Raw genomic sequence first — 16,454 nt, 5'->3', positions numbered from 1 at the left:
TGCATCAGACATGCCCTGTCTGTTCTATAAAGAGGGGAGGGGGGAGATTAGCTGCCAGCAGAGAGCAGAGAACAAAGGATTACACAGCGGGAGCTTTGTGAAAGCCTTTATTCAGAGGTCAAAGAGGTCAGTGCTGACTTCAGAGGAGATAGCCCAGTGATGTAGCTGTAAATTAACTCTTTGTTGTCCATAGAAACCAATGAAGACAGGGGGAGAGCTTCAAACTACTTCCTCGTGATAAAAATGCATTTTTTGGCTAATAAGCCCAATTACAAAGTTTCTTAAAATCGCCTGTGTTGGGTATACTATAGGAAAAATATTCTCAGGACCCTCCATCTAGTTGGCCAGCCTGACCCTGACATTATTGAGCTCATCTGAATAGAAGTATAAAGGAGGTTTTCCAATCCTGTTGAAAAATCTCCCCGTTACATTGTACGCCCCCCTCCCCCTCAGTAAGGGCTCGTGCACATGATGTATTATGGGTCTGTGTTGCACAGACACATAATACGATATCCATACGCTGCCATGGTTTTGTACTCCTCCATATTTATATGGACACTAATATGTGGGAAGTCAAATGTTGTATTATGGAGTCATTGTCCTCTAGAAGCATCGCTCATATTGGGAAACATGGCGGCCTATGGGAGAATGACACAGCAGACATGGAGTCCCTATGGAGCTGAAGTATAGGGCCTTATCATGTGCACGAGCCCTAAAGGGATGGATCAGACCTCTGCTGTCCTGGGGGGCTTTCACCACAGCGAGGTCTATGGACGGTATTACAGTCCTGTAAATCTTTCTCAAAATTTACCCACCTTAAGGCCATGTTCACATGTTCATATAGGGTCTGGGTTCACAATGTGTTTTTCTGTCCAATCTTTTACGTTCTTGTGAACGTAAAAAAATGTAAATTGGATTCGATCAGGCAGCATGGTTTGGTGTAGTATACGGCAGAATCTGTCTTTACCATTTGTTTTGTTTTTTTTACATTTTTTTGTTTACAGTAAACAAAACCCCATGTAAACCCGGCCTAAAGGCCCTATTCCACGGAATGATTATCGTCCGTATTCGGCCGATAATCGTCCCGTGGAATAGAGTGCAACGATCAGCCAACATCGTTCATGTCGGCTGATCGTTGCAGTCGCTTGTTTTTTAACATGTTGAAAAACAAGCGACTGATATAGCAGCGATCTGCTGCCGGCACTCCGTTGAATAGGAGCATCGGCAGCAGACGCTGCTATATCCTATGGGCTGCCTGGACAATCAGCGATCACCCGGGCAGCCTCCCCGCCCCCCCCCGCCGCCCCCTCCTGCACTCACCCGCTCGCTGCAGCCACGTTGGATAGCGGCGGTAGCGAGCGGGGAACGAGGAGCAAACGAGCGCTGAGAGCGCTCGTTTGCTCCTCTAGACGACCCGTGTAATAGGCCCTTAAGGCTAGGTCCACGCTTGAAGCGGATAAGGAAATCCCCTCCCAGACCGTTGGTGCCCCATGGGATTTAATGGTATCCAAGAGCTGACCAGTCACCCCCAGATCTGCCATCTGTAAGAATAATTGTGTGGATTTCGGTATAGATTTTTGACCCCTGGAAATATGGGCAGAATACGGATGTAGTCCAAATCCGCAGCAAAATCCATGACACTGCGGCTCGGTTATTTTCATACTCCTATAGAATATAATGTGAAGGAAAAAAAGGGCATGTGTCCAAATACTGTACTTATAAAAACAGCAACTAACCCTGTAAAAAGAATGTTAGGCTTCAAATGGGACAGCAAAAAAAAGCAACAACAATAGTTTTATAAAACGTAAAAAAGACACAAAATTTGGTATTAGCATCATTATACGGATCTGTAAGGCGTCAGTCACACATTCTATGGCCGGTCCATAATTACGGACGATGTGCTACGACAGGACTCCATAACCTCCGCTATCATCATTCATAATACATTGAGCTCTGAAATAGTTAAATCTTCGTGCTACTGTACTGACATGCTGTGCGCGGTGAACGGCACAAAATATTAGTTTTTTATCTTATTTTCCCCAACAGAGATAAAGCGTTGCTATAATAACCTTTGACATGTCATCAGATGTTACTGGTCACAGCGGGTCTCACTGTAATCCAAAGAGACATATGCGGGGGGGGGCTGTGCACATCTCTCCCCGTCTGTCAATCAAATCCGTCTCTCTCTTTAATACAGTCCATGTATGATTGGCTCGCTAGGGGGCCGGGGGGACCGGTTGCATCTCGGGGTCCCAGCAGTTTCAGGTGAGATTGCTGTGACCAATGACTTGTGACAGGACTGATGATATGTCAGAGGTTATTATAAATCGCAGTAACACTTTAACCCCTTGATAATCAAGAACAATATGGCCCAAATGACCAATTTCCATTGTTGCGTTTTCGTTTTTTCCTCCTCGCCTTATAGAGCCATAGAGCTGTTATTTCTCCATCTACAGGGCTAGGTTTTATTCAGGAACAGGTATACTTTGTAATGACGCCATAAAATGTATGACGGAACCCCAAAATATTATTTACGTATCTACATAATGCACGTCACAGTATAACTGACACATTGGGCCTCATTTACTAACACTGCGCCTATATTACGCTGTTGTGCTGTCGGGTTATTTACGTCCTATTCATCAATGTGCCTGTCGCCCTTAGTAGATCTAGAAGGTTTTTGCAATCATTGCATTGCATTTAGATTGCATATCCCGGTCAGTGCTATGCCATCGCATTGCATTGATCAGTATTATTGGCGCTCTGACAAAATCGCAGATCAGACCGTACAGAGTTAAGGGAAAACAATCAAGACCCCTGTTATCACACTGTGGGGTCCTGATAGGTAAGTGACAGGAGCTGCTTTTTTTTTTTTATCAGTAGGGGTCTGAGTATTGGGAGAAGCATGTGCTTGGCACATTCTTTGCTGGTCCTGTCACATGACTTGCATGGGCTCAATACAAGTCTATGGGGCCTACAAGTCTATTTAGACCTTGACCAATAAAAACGTTTGACATGTCCCTACCACCTTTAATTAAAGGTAATCAATAACTGAGAGGTTCCCCACAATAGTGAAAAATACAACAACCCCCCTCCTCCAAAAACATTATTGATGGAGAAAAAAGCTAAGGTGTTTGAAATCTATTGTTACAATAATAAAAATAGCTTGGCAATGAATTACCAGACTAGGTTGCATCCTAGAATAAAAAATATATGCTAATTTACATGTTGGTGGGGGCGGTGTAAAAATGCCTCGCCAATTCTCCTGGCCCTCTTGGCTGCCTCCTGACGATGAGTGGTCACTGCCTGAGACGGGACACCGCTGCCGCCAGGGCACTTCCTGTGGGGACAACGCGTCATCAGGGTTGTAGTTACAGCTGCAGGGGGATCAGAGGAGTATAGGTCAGTGTCGGACTGGCCCACCAGAGGAGCGGAGGATCCTCCGGTGGGCCCCTAAGCTTTACAACCTGCACAAACACTGACTGACGTGTTGTTCTTCATTGGTTTTTCATTGGTGGGCCCCCAGGATCATTTCCTCTGGTAGGCCCCAGATTCCCCAGTCCGACACTGGTATAGGCTCTTCTTGTTTTTACACCACCCCCAACCACCGATACATTTCCCTCATCCTTAGCCAGCCCCTGTAGGGGTATAAAAGTCCCCGCCGGTTATCAGCATCAGTGGATAGTTTTCTCAGCAGGCGAATGGCGTGTAACAATCCTGAACATGTGAACATGGCCTAAAAGTCTCGGGAAATAGTGTTTGTGAAAGACAATTTCCTGAGGCTTCTCCCAAATAGAAATTGGCGGTTTCATGGGGTCCTTTTTATAGAATGCAAAATAATTACCCTATTATATTTACTATATACGATGTTAGAGCATATACTATGCTATAGATGTACATACGTTATAGGGGTAGTCTGGGGAAAAATTTATATTTTTTTCACATTTCACAGTTCTTTATGCGATATAACTTTATTAAAGAAGACCATTGTGTAAGAGCGGTAAAGGGACAGCTCCTATGCTGCCACCAATGGCTGTATTGGGAACTGCAGGGCTGTGTAGGCCCTGATTGGGGCACAGTTACATATCACAGGGGTAACAGCGGCATGGAGCTTGTGTGACCTCCTGGATCTCCAGTTACAGATATATTTTTTATTTAATTTTGTCCCCCGTGTGGGGTGGTCTGGGGGGCAAATGTATAACACCTTGTAAGAGGAACGGGAGTGATAAATATAAAAGTATCGGTTATAGAAAATGTATTTTTTGTAAAACTCGGATGGAACCTGATAAATGGTGAAACACTATGGATGAAGGCTCCACACTGCGGTTTTGCAGTTCGTTTAACGTATACATTTTATGAAAAAAAAACAACGGATGAAAGAACGGATGCGACTGTGTGCCGTCCATTTGGATCCATTTTTCTATTGACTTCCATTATTACAAAAAAGTGGATAAAAACAGATGTGTTTTTTTTTTATATATATATATATATTTTTTTGGTGTAGATAAAAAACGTGGTTAACCAGGTTTTTGTGTACATTAAAAAAAGCCATTTAAAAATGGATATGTTACACCGACTGCAGAAACGCAGTGTGAACCCGGCCCTAAGTGTATAACCTGTATACTATCTGGGGGGGAGGACTCCAAATAAAATGCTTAAATACCACCTAAGGCCACCGTGACACATTGTATTTTTGCAATAAACAACGGCCGTTGCTGCAGGTTGCAAGGACGCTGTTTATTGACAGTGTGCGATTACATTATAGTGTATGAAACGACGGCTGTAGTGTACACACACTGTATACACTACGGTCGTTGTTCTCTGGGACAGGTCTATTTTGTGTGGCTGCTATTCAGTAAACAGTGGCCGTACAGAACAGACTGTGCTCATAGTGTAAAGTGCGGCTCCTGGTTGTACTTTACATTGTGCTATGGCTACTTTGAGTGCAGGCACACCTGAATGTAATTTATATACACCTGAATGTAATATGTATACACCCGAATGTGCCCGCATTCCAATTGAAATTAAGTGACGTTCACCTGGCCGATATTGCAGTATTGGCCAGGTGAGCATGTGGGAGAGCAGCCATTGTTTGACACTGAAAACAATGGCCGTGTCAAACAACGGCCGCTGTTTTTGCAGCATCTAAACATACTAATATGGACTATCTGGACTAATGGAGAACGGGTTAAGGGACATTTCTTAAAGCTCTGTTATGTTATGAAACAATCGTGTGGTGTTATCTGCAGGGCCTAAGGGGGCGGGGCATGACACAGATGTTAACGGTGCACTTTGGGTCCCTGTGTCAGGCTCCGCCCCCTCAGTCTCTGCACTGGAAACAACACAATCTTTTCCCTGTATGTTACATTGTGTATTTCTGTGACTCTTCAGTATACATGACCTAGTGATACAGCTATATATTCACCAATCACCAGCACAGAATGGGTTACTACTGCTTTACCATGTAAATATCTCCCCATTGTGAAATGTTATGGAATTGGAATCATGTGGAATAAGGAATTATAATCTTGAGGTACTAGGAATTGTAATCTTTAGAAATCATGTATTGTAATCTTGTGAAATTTTGAATTGGACCAAAGAAGTTGTTTCCATCATTAAAAAAAAAAAAAAAAAATACATTTTGTTCATTTTAAGTCTGTGAACATTCTATACACATTAAGTTACGTTCCTTTTTTTGCAAGATAAAAGCATGCCAAGTGGCTGTATGTTATAGTTTAAATGCTTAGTTGAAAAAAAAATGATGAAAATGCCCCATAATGAGATTAAAAAACAAACAAACAACAAAACAAGATAATATCGGTCTACCTCAATGTACAGTCATGGCCAAAAGTTTTGAGAATGACACAAATCTTATATTCTCACACGATCTACTGCCCTCTGGTGTTTATGTGTGTTTGTCAGATGTTTTTATCACATACAGAAATATAATTGCAATCATATTATGAGTAACAGAAGATTATACTGACAGATAGACGAGTTACCGCAGCAAGTCAATATTTGCAGTGTTGACCCTTCTTCTTCAGGACCTCTGCAATTCTCCCCGGCTGCTCTCAATCCACTTCTGGACCAAATCCTGACTGATAGCCGTCCATTCTTGCATTTTGTCAGAATTTGTTGGTTTTTGTTTGTCCACCCGTCTCTTGATGATTGACCACAAGTTCTCAATGGGATTAAGATCTGGGGAGTTTCCAGGCCATGGATCCAAAATCTCTATGTTTTGTTCCCTGAGACATTTAGTTATCACCTTTGCTTTATGGCAAGGTGCTCCATCATGCTGGAAAAGGCATTGTTCATCGCCAAACTGCTCTTGGACGGTTGGGAGAAGTTGCTCTCGGAGGACATTCTGGTACCATTCTTTATTCATGGCCGTGTTTTTAGGCAAGACTGTGAGAGAGCCGATTCCCTTGGCTGAGAAGCAACCCCACACATTAATGGTTTCAGGATGCCGGTTACAGTTGGCAGGAGACAAGACTGGTGGTAGCGCTCACCTCGTCTTCTCCCAATAAGCTGTTTTCCAGATGTCCCAAACAATCCGAAAGGGGATTCATCAGAGACAATGACTTTCCCCCAGTCCTCAGCAGTCCACTCCCTGGACCTTTTGCAGAATATCAGTCTGTCCCTGATGCTTTTTCTGGAGAGAAGTGGCTTTTTTGCTGCCCTCCTTGAGACCAGGCCTTGCTCCAAGAGTCTCCGCAGTCTCACAGTGCACAGTGCAGATGCCCTCACACCTGCCTGCTGCCATTCCTGAGCAAGCTCTGCACTGCTGGTAGCCCAATCCCACAGCTGAAACACTTTTAAGAGACAGTCCTGGCGCTTGCTGGTCTTTCTTGGGCGCCCTGGAGCCTTTTTGGCAACAAAGGAACCTCTCTCCTTGAAGTTCTTGATGATGCGATAGATTGTTGACTGAGGTACAATCTTTCTAGCTGCGATACTCTTCCCTGTTAGGCCATTTTTGTGCAGTGCAATGATGACTGCACATGTTTCTTTAGAGATAACCATGGTTAACAGAAAAGAAACAATGATTCCAAGCACCAGCCTCCTTTTAAAGTGTCCAGTGGTGTCATTCTTACTTAATCATGACAGATTGATCTCCAGCCCTGTCCTCATCAACACCCACACCTGTGTTACTGGAGCAATCACTGAAATGATGTTAGGGTGTGTTTCCACAGATAGATTTATCTGACAGATCACTGAAGCCAAAGCCAGGAACAGACTATAAACAGAGAACAGGTCATAAAGGAAAGACTGAGATTTCTCCTCTTTTTAAATCCATTCCTGGCTTTGGCTTCAAAAATCTGTCAGATAAATCTGTCTGTGTAAACCCCCATTAGCTGGTCCTTTTAAGGCAGGGCTGCAATGATGTTGAAATGTGTTTTGGGGGATAAAGTTTATTTTCTAGGCAAATATTCACTTTGCAAGTAATTGCTGTTAAGCTGATCACTCTTTAGAACATTCTGGAGTATATGCAAATCACAATTTTAAAAACTGAAGCTTTGTAAAAATTAATGTTTGTATCATTCTAAAACTTTTGGCCATGACTGTATATGAAAATATATAGGAACAGTTGTAGAATTATGGAAATTAGGCTGGGTTCACACTACGTTTTTTCCAATCAGTTTTTTCAGATGCAAGAAAACGGATCAAAACGCATCCTTTTTTTTTACGTACACAAAAAAGTACTTGACCTTATTTTTGTGTAGGTTAAAAAAACGGGTGCGTTTTGATCTATTTTTATAATGGAAGTCAATGGAAAAAGGATCAAAATGTATGCGCCCAAATGCATGCGTTTTCCCATCTGTTTTTACAAAAACAGATGAAAAAGAAACGGTTGGCAAAAACGTAGTGTGAACCCAGCCTAATGGTTCAATGTAATTTCACATCGTTCCTTTATTTGCCGGACTGTAGTAGCTAATGGCTATTCTATTTTAAAATCTCCAGTCTTCCAGTACTTTCAGCTGCTGTATATGCTGCCAAAAGTGGTGTATTTTCTCCAGTCTGACACAGTGCTCCCTGCTGCCACCTCTGTCCATGTCAGGAACTGTCCAGAGCAGGAGAGGTTTTTTATGGGGATTTGCTGCTGCACTGGACAATTCCTGACACCACTTCCTGCAGGACATACAGTAGCTGATAAGTACTGGAAGACTTGAAATTTTTGATTAGAAGTAATTTACAAAACTGTATAACTTTCTGACACCAGTTGATTTGAAAGAAAAAAATTATCCGGATTATTCCTTTCAAGAGAAAGAAGATCCCAATTAGCAAAAAAAGCAGCCAGACAAGAGATCACTTGTGTCACAGAATGAGGGGATCACAAAGAAAACGTTGTAAAAGCCGGCCCCCAACCTTAGGAGAATTATTTTCTTCGGGATCTGGTGCATGCAGTATGGAAATAAGCTGAATGGACATGGTCTGTGTGCAACTGCTGGGGTACAAATCCAGTCTGATGTGCCCAGTCTGATGTGCCCAGAGCTTCACTGTGAGCGCCCAGTACAACAGCACTTAAAGGGGACAGACCATGTACAAGGCCACAGCAGGTTACAGTCCGGCAGGCTTGACGTAGCTCCAGTTATCCCATGGTCAGGTATATGCAGACTACGGAATCCGCACGTAGTCGCCCCTTCCTGTATTCATTCTTTAGACGGACTGTAGAATCTGCCAACCATAGAATAGAAATGAGCGCGGGCCCAAGCTGCGGAATCCGCCACAGGTAATCCACGCAGATTCCGTAATGTACACATACCATTCCAAGGCCAGGTGCTCGGGGGCCACACTCTTAGTGGTAAGCTAGGGTACTCGTACTTATGTCCTGCATGGCCCACTCCTGGTATAACACTGTAGGTAGTAGTTGGATCCCTCCTTCCTTGCTCAATCTGTGGCAGGGCCTGGTAGCACCAGAATCAGTCCAAAAATTATTCTCCACTATAGGGGCCTCTGGCAGAGTTCCTGGCATCTGTAGTACTCGCTGATGCTCCGCAATGCCCAAATTTGCCGTGTGCAGCTCTATCACATACATGGGTGACTAGGCCCGGCCTGAAGCCCAGTGGGTCCGGGAAGGCACATAGGCTCTTACGAAGCGTATACTCACCAGCTGTGCATTGTAGCTCTCTCAGATATGCAGCACTCTTTTCAGGTATCTCTTTAGTTCTGGAGACCATACAGGATCCTGGGTTTACATTCAATACTTAGCTTGGGATCTATCTCTGTGCATACCCGGGCAGCCGCTAATATAAAGAATGGGGGAGTCTGCTGCTCCACACACCTCCTCACACACTGCTAAAATCTACTGACACAGGGTTTCCCATCTCCTTTCTATATCCTACTACATATGTATAGGCTAGTGTAAGTGCATTGCTTCATTGGTCCCAACACAATGCAAACCAAGTGGAAGCAACACTTCAAGTACACAAAAACAGTAATCACATTACAATGCAAACCAAGTGGAAGCAACACTTCAAGTACACAAAAACAGTAATCACATTACAATGCAAACCAAGTGGAAGCAACACTTCAAGTACACAAAAACAGTAATCACATTACAATGCAGCTAACAGGTACGATGCATAATGTGCAAACACAATGAGCTACATAACACAGACCCATGGGGGCACACTATCCCACAACCTCTCGGCAAACCAAATAATACACAGTGGGACGTTGCAATCTCCTTTCATTGTCAGTATTTAATACTGCATGAGTGCAGCACAGAGTCAGAGTCAGCAAGTGGCCGAAGATGTCAACAGAGTCAAGTTGGAGGTCGCAGACTGGAAGAGACAGGATCCCAGCAGCGCTGCGTGTTTTAGTAAAGGATTGAGCTCAAATTGTTTGGAGGGGTGAAAAACCTGGACACTTAGACTGCGTTCACATGTTCAGTGGTTTTCCTGGTCCTTGAATGGAATCCGCTAGCTATCTTTGTCCGTGTTTACATCCGTTTGATGAATTATGATGTTCCCTCCTTCTATCAGAGATAATGGTGTGTGTGGGGGTTGTTGTAGTGAGATTCTTGTTGTTTTAGTGTTTTCTGGGTATGTACTGATGTGACTGGTAAGTGGTAAGATCTTTGTCCGTACCTCAATGTCTTCCGTGTTGCTTACAGGGTGTGTGGTGTATCCTTGTATCTAACGTCTGGAGGTGGGACAGATCTTCTGAGCAGTTACAGCTATTTTCCCCTGTTAATATCACACTTCTTTTATCTGGATATACAGTACATCTCTATTAAATTTCCTCTGCTTTCTGTCTCTAATCTCCCCTTCCTTACTTCCTTATCCTTTGTTTAATGTTAGTGATTAAAGTGACTCTGTACCCACAATCTGACCCCCCAAACTGCTTGTACCTTTGGATAGCTGCTTTTAATCCAAGATCTGTCCTGGGGTCCGTTAGGCAGGTGATGCAGTTATTGTCATAAAAACAACTTTTAGGGTTCAAACCCACTTGCCGGATCTGCAGCGAGTCTCCTTGCTGCGTTTTTGCAGCACTGATCGCCCCCCGCAGCCCCCGGCCGCACGAAATCCCCCAGTCCCGGCCATGTGCCGGGCTGCCACAGGTAGGGAATAGGAGACAATCTGCCTGGAGCATTTCTAATGATGAGGATGGTGGGGAGGAAGGACAGAGAGGTGGTGCCAGCCTAATACATATACAAATGTAAGCCCCGGCCGTTAGACACAGTGCTGCCGGATTAAAAGTTGTTTTTATGACAATAACTGCTTCACCTGCCGAACGGACCCCAGGACAGATCTTGGATTTAAAGCAGCTATCCGGAGGTACAAGTGGTTTGGGAGGGGGGTGGGGTCAGATTGTGGGTACGGAGTCGCTTTAAAGATCGTATTTCTGTATGTTCCTTATATTTGTCAATATCCTTAATTAGGGATAAGTTTTCCTCATTAGTTTGTAATAAGTTCATTTTCCTCTTTTCTATAATAAAATATAATAAGCCGAGGATATGTTTGATGTTCTCAATATCCATAGAGTGGAATGCAGACTCTCCAAACCCTTTCATAGATCAAGTCAGCAGGGCGAAGAGAGCACAGACCGACGTGTCTGATTCCTAATAACACAAGACTGAATTAAGTGCCGCTCGGCCCATTCATTGGCATTGGAGCACGGCCTCATGGACCAGCAGTATAGGACTGTATGTCCATTTAATCAAGCAACACTGCCCTCTAGTGATCGCATATTGTACTACATGGTATAGTAAGTGATTAGGTACATTTTTTCACATATTGATACTTTTAATACAATTAATAAAGGTTAAAGCAACTCTGTACCCACAATCTGACCCGCCCCAAACCACTTGTACCTTCAGATAGCTGCTTTTAATCCAAGATCTGTCCTGTGCTCCGTTCGGCAGGTGATGCAGTTATTGTCCTAAAAAAGAACTTTTGAACTTTCAGCCCTGTGTCAAATTGGCGTGGCCTAAAGTATCCATGCCCTAAGATTGCGACAACCCTCCGTCCCTCCTCATCATTAGGAATGCCCCTAGAACAATTTCTCCCATTCATCACCTGTGTGAACACTGCACATGTGCTGAATCGTTAAGTCCCCTGTGCAGTGTTCAGACAAGTGATGAATGAGAAAGGAGGGATGGAGGGGCGGGGAGGAGGGACGGAGGGGTGTGGTAATCCTAGGTCACAGACACTCCAGGCCACGGCAATTTGGCACAGGGCTGCAAGTTTATAAGTTGTTTTTTAGGACAATAACTGCATCACCTGCCGAACGGACCACAGGACAGATCTTGGATTAAAAGTAGTTATCCGAAGGTACAAGTGGTTTGGGGGCGGCAGATTGTGGGTACAGAGTCACTTTAAGTCTTAACCCTTTCATGAACCAGCACTAAATGGTGTAAATGACTGGGCACCAATTTTCATTTTTGCATTTTGTTTTTTCATCCTCACCTTCAAAGATCTACAGGGCCATGTGAGGGCTTGTGTTTTTTAGGGAACAAGTGTACTTTGTAATGGCGTCTTATTAAAGACCATGATCTCTAGTTTTTATTTGTACCATATTTCTGTAGATCAGACATTCTGATCACTTTTTATTATTATTTTTTGTATACAAAATCAGCAATCCTGGTGGTTTTTCCCCTCTCTTTGTTTACGCCGTTTGCCGCACAGGATCACTATTGTTATATTTTAATAGATCAGGCAATTACGCACGCTACGATATAGAACATGTTTATTTAATTATTTTTACATGTTTTATTTGTCTAATGGGATGGGGGGGGGGGGTGATTTTAACTTATTGGGGGAGGGGCTTTGGGTTACTTTCAAAAACATTTTTACTTTTTAAGTCTCCCTGGGGGACTATTACGTGCAATCATTGGATTGCATACACTGGTCTATGCTATGCCAGGTGATGGGCAGTGCCCGGTCTCCTTACTGTAGGGATGGTATGGGGCAGGTGATGGGCAGTGGTCTCCTCCTCACTGTAGGGATGGTATGGGGGCAGGTGATGGGCAGTGCCCGGTCCCCTCCTCACTGTAGGGATGGTATGGGGCAGGTGATGGGCAGTGCCCGGTCTCCTTCTCCCGGAAGGGATGGTATGGGATAAATGATGGGCAGTGCCCGGTCTCCTCACTTTAGGGATGGTATGGGGGCAGGTGATGGGCAGTGCCCGGTCTCCTCCTCACTGTAGGGATGGTATGGGGCAGGTGATGGGCAGTGGTCTCCTCCTCACTGTAGGGATGGTATGGGGGCAGGTGATGGGCAGTGCCCGGTCTCCTTCTCACTGTAGGGATGGTATGGGGGCAGGTGATGGGCAGTGCCCGGTCTCCTCCTCACTGTAGGGATGGTATGGGGCAGGTGATGGGCAGTGCTTGGTCTCCTCCTCACTGTAGGGATGGTATGGGGCAGGTGATGGGCAGTGCCCGGTCTCCTCACTGTAGGGATGGTATGGGGGCAGGTAATGGGCAGTGCCCGGTCTCCTCCTCACTGTAGGGATGGTATGGGGGCAGGTAATGGGCAGTGCCCAGTCTCCTCCTCACTGTAAGGATGGTATGGGGGAGGTGATGGGCAGTGCCCGGTCTCCTTCTCATTGTAGGGATGGTATGGGAGCAGATGATGGGCAGTGCCCGGTCTCCTCCTCACTGTAGGGATGGCATGGGAGCAGGTGATGGGCAGTGCCCGGTCTCCTCCTCACTGTAGGGATGGTATGGGGGCAGGTGATGGGCAGTGCCCGGTCTCCTCCTCATTGTAGGGATGGTATGGGAGCAGGTGATGGGCAGTGCCCGGTCTCCTCCTCACTGTAGGGATGGTATGGGGGCAGGTGATGGGCAGTGCCTGGTCTCCTCACTGTAGGGATGGTATGGGAGCAGGTGATGGGCAGTGCCTGGTCTCCTCCTCACTGTAGGGATGGTATGGGAGCAGGTGATGGGCAGTGCCTGGTCTCCTCACTGTAGGGATGGTATGGGGGCAGGTGATGGGCAGTGCAAGGTCTCCAGCCATAATACTAAGAATTTAGACCAAAGAACCTTATTCTTCAGTCAGAAAAAGCTGCTTCTATGTAACGTCCCCACTTTTTTTTAATGTGTATGTTACTGAGGATCGGCTTCTCTCTGGCTCTGACTGGTGGCGGCTGCAGTGAGGATCTTCTAGAAGTTTCCCCCAGGTTCACACAGGACCGCTGAAGCTCAGCCGGAGCAACCATTGCATTCTTGGTCACATGATGTGAGGATATGGTAATAGTACATTAATAAAGTGATGTACTACTAGAAATTGGGGCCTGGTTTCCACCTCGTATATGCCTAAAGGAAACGGGTCGTCAGAAAGTCAGCAATTGTTTAGAACAAGTTTATATTTTCAAGAGATACGCCGGAGGGGAAAAATGTTTTATACCAATTACAGGTTTGTAATTTACTTTTATTTAGAAATCTCCAGCCTTCTAGTAGTTATCAGCTGCTGTATGAGCTGTGTCAGACTGGAGGGAATACACCACTTCATGCAGGACATACAGCAGTAAGTACTGGAAGACTGCAGAGTTTTAAATAGAAGCATGTACAAATCTGTATAACCTCCTGAAACCAGTTGATTTGTAAACATTTTTTCACGGCCTGTTGCAAATACTGATAGATAAATCCAAGAAAAAGAGAACGGAGAAGGGACTCACCATAAAAAATCTTCTTAATTTAATCCAAAACATAAAAACAGGCAGAGCGTGTAGCAGTCGGCGGGGACGCCACGCAATCACAAGAAAAGTGTAACAGCCATTTCACACGCGCATCATCAGACACTACTCCACTCCCTCACCTGTGTCCACAAGTTACAATGAAGTTTTCCAAGAATTCAGCAGTGAGAGGGAAAGAGGTTAGTATTTTACAAAAACATACTTAAATCAATTCGTTTGTTGAGCCCACATTCACTTTGTGAGTTAGTTTTCAGAATAATTTTGGTTTCTTTTTGCAGGAAATTTTTGTTTGTTTCGATGCCTTCCTTGTGAAAGACCCGTTGCAGTCCTAGGAATTTAAGATGTTTAACATCCCCTTCATGAAACACATTCATATGTTCAATTAATTTCGGTACACCTTTTCTTGTTCTTAGTGAACGTACATGCTCATAAAATCTGTTGAGTGGGCGAATGGTCTTACCGATATAAAATAAAACGCAACTGCAAATTAAAACATAAACAACATTTTTGGTCTTGCAACAGATTAGATCAGAGATACGAAATGTGACACCCCCTAATTGGATAGTTTTACAGGTAAGAAAGGAATCGCACCAATTACAGTTACCACATTTAATAGTAACTGGAGAGTTGGTAAGCCAGGATTTATCTTTCACTTTTTTTGTTTCTCTAAACTTGCTGCTGACTAATGAGTCTTTGACGTTTTTACACCGGCAAAAAGAGATCGAAGGTTACTGGGAAAAATATTTGGATAAAATAGGATCCAGCGTAACTAAGTACCAGTTATTTTTAATAGTAGTACGTATAAGATCAGCCATGGGGCTAAACCTAAAGGAAAAGGTAAAACATGTGGCTTGAGGAGATTTTTTCATAGCATTCTCACTTTTTTTCTTTTTCAGGAGTGAAGCACGTGACACCTTAAAGGCCCTGTCACGTGCGCCCTCTAAATCTTTTAACGGATACCCTCTGGCTACTAGACGTGCCACCAACTCATTAGCTTGTATAAGGTAAGTATCGTCACTGCTGTTGATGCGTCTAATACGCAAAAATTGTCCATAAGGGACTGCTTTTTTAATGTGAGAAGGGTGGTAGCTCTGATAATGAAGAAAAGTGTTTGTAGATGTGGGTTTTCTATAGCATGTAGTATTAATGCTACCATTGGACAAGGACACTAATACATCTAGAAACTCAATTTGATGGGGATCTGTTTTATAAGTAAAAGTCATATTCATGGAATTAGTATTGAGGTATTGAACCAAATCATGAAAAATGTCAGACGTGCCCTCCCACAAAATAAACACGTCATCAACAAATCTAAAATAACCTTTGATGGCAAAATGAAATGGGTTAGAAGTACTGTAAATCATATTTTTTTCCAAAAGGGCCAGATATAAATTTGTAAGGGTACATGCGACAGGCGTACCCATCGCAGTACACTCGTCTTGGATATATCAGTCATCCCTGAAAGTAAAAGCATTCTTTTCCAAAATCAAAGTAAGTGCATCACAAACAAAGTTGATAAACTCAGGAGATCTATCAGAAAAAGAAAGTAATTCCCGTATAGCCTCTACCCCTCTCTGGTGAGGGATCCTAGTATATAGGCTTTCAATATCTATGGTGCCTTAGATCATGTTCTCAACACAGTTAAGGTCTTGGATAGCCACCAAGAACTCATTGGTAACCTTAACTAGTGAGGGCACTCTAGGAAGAAGGGGTCTAAGTAACCAGTCCACGTATTTCGAGAGTGGCTCGGTAATCGAGCCCACTCCCAAAACAATGGGACGACCTGGAGGGGGGCATAATGGCTTTATGGATTTTTGGAATATGGTACCAAATAGGAGGTCTAGGTGTAATTGGCAATAGTTTTTCAGCTTTATTTTTAGACAGAATGCCTTTTTCCATACTGGTTCTAAGGAATGATTGTAAGCGGGATTTAATTCTAGTAGTGGGGTTCTCCTTTAATTTAGTATAGGTCCTGTTATCGTTAAGCTGACGCATTGCTTCATTCAGATAGTCAGTGGTCCACAACAAAACCGTATTACCGCCTTTGTCGTTTTTTTTCACAGTAATGTCATCTCTATTTTTTAACCAATTAAGGGCTGACATTTCTTTGGGGGACATTCGATTTGTCTACGGGGTATATGAGGGCTCTTATATCCTGAAGAAATTTGTTTTTAAAAAAGTCTACATTACTCCCAGAGGGAATTGGTGGGGAGAAAGTAGACGTGATACCTCCTGTGAAAAAACTTTTATTAGCGTCATCAGACGTACACAGCTCAACATTATCGTTCGCTAAGTCTAGTAATGCTAGTAAAGTATCA

Source organism: Dendropsophus ebraccatus, chromosome 12 (assembly GCF_027789765.1).
Source record: "Dendropsophus ebraccatus isolate aDenEbr1 chromosome 12, aDenEbr1.pat, whole genome shotgun sequence".
In the NCBI taxonomy this organism is placed as follows: domain Eukaryota; kingdom Metazoa; phylum Chordata; class Amphibia; order Anura; family Hylidae; genus Dendropsophus; species Dendropsophus ebraccatus.
The sequence above is the reverse complement of the archived record's forward strand: the minus strand, read 5'-3'. Positions refer to the sequence as shown.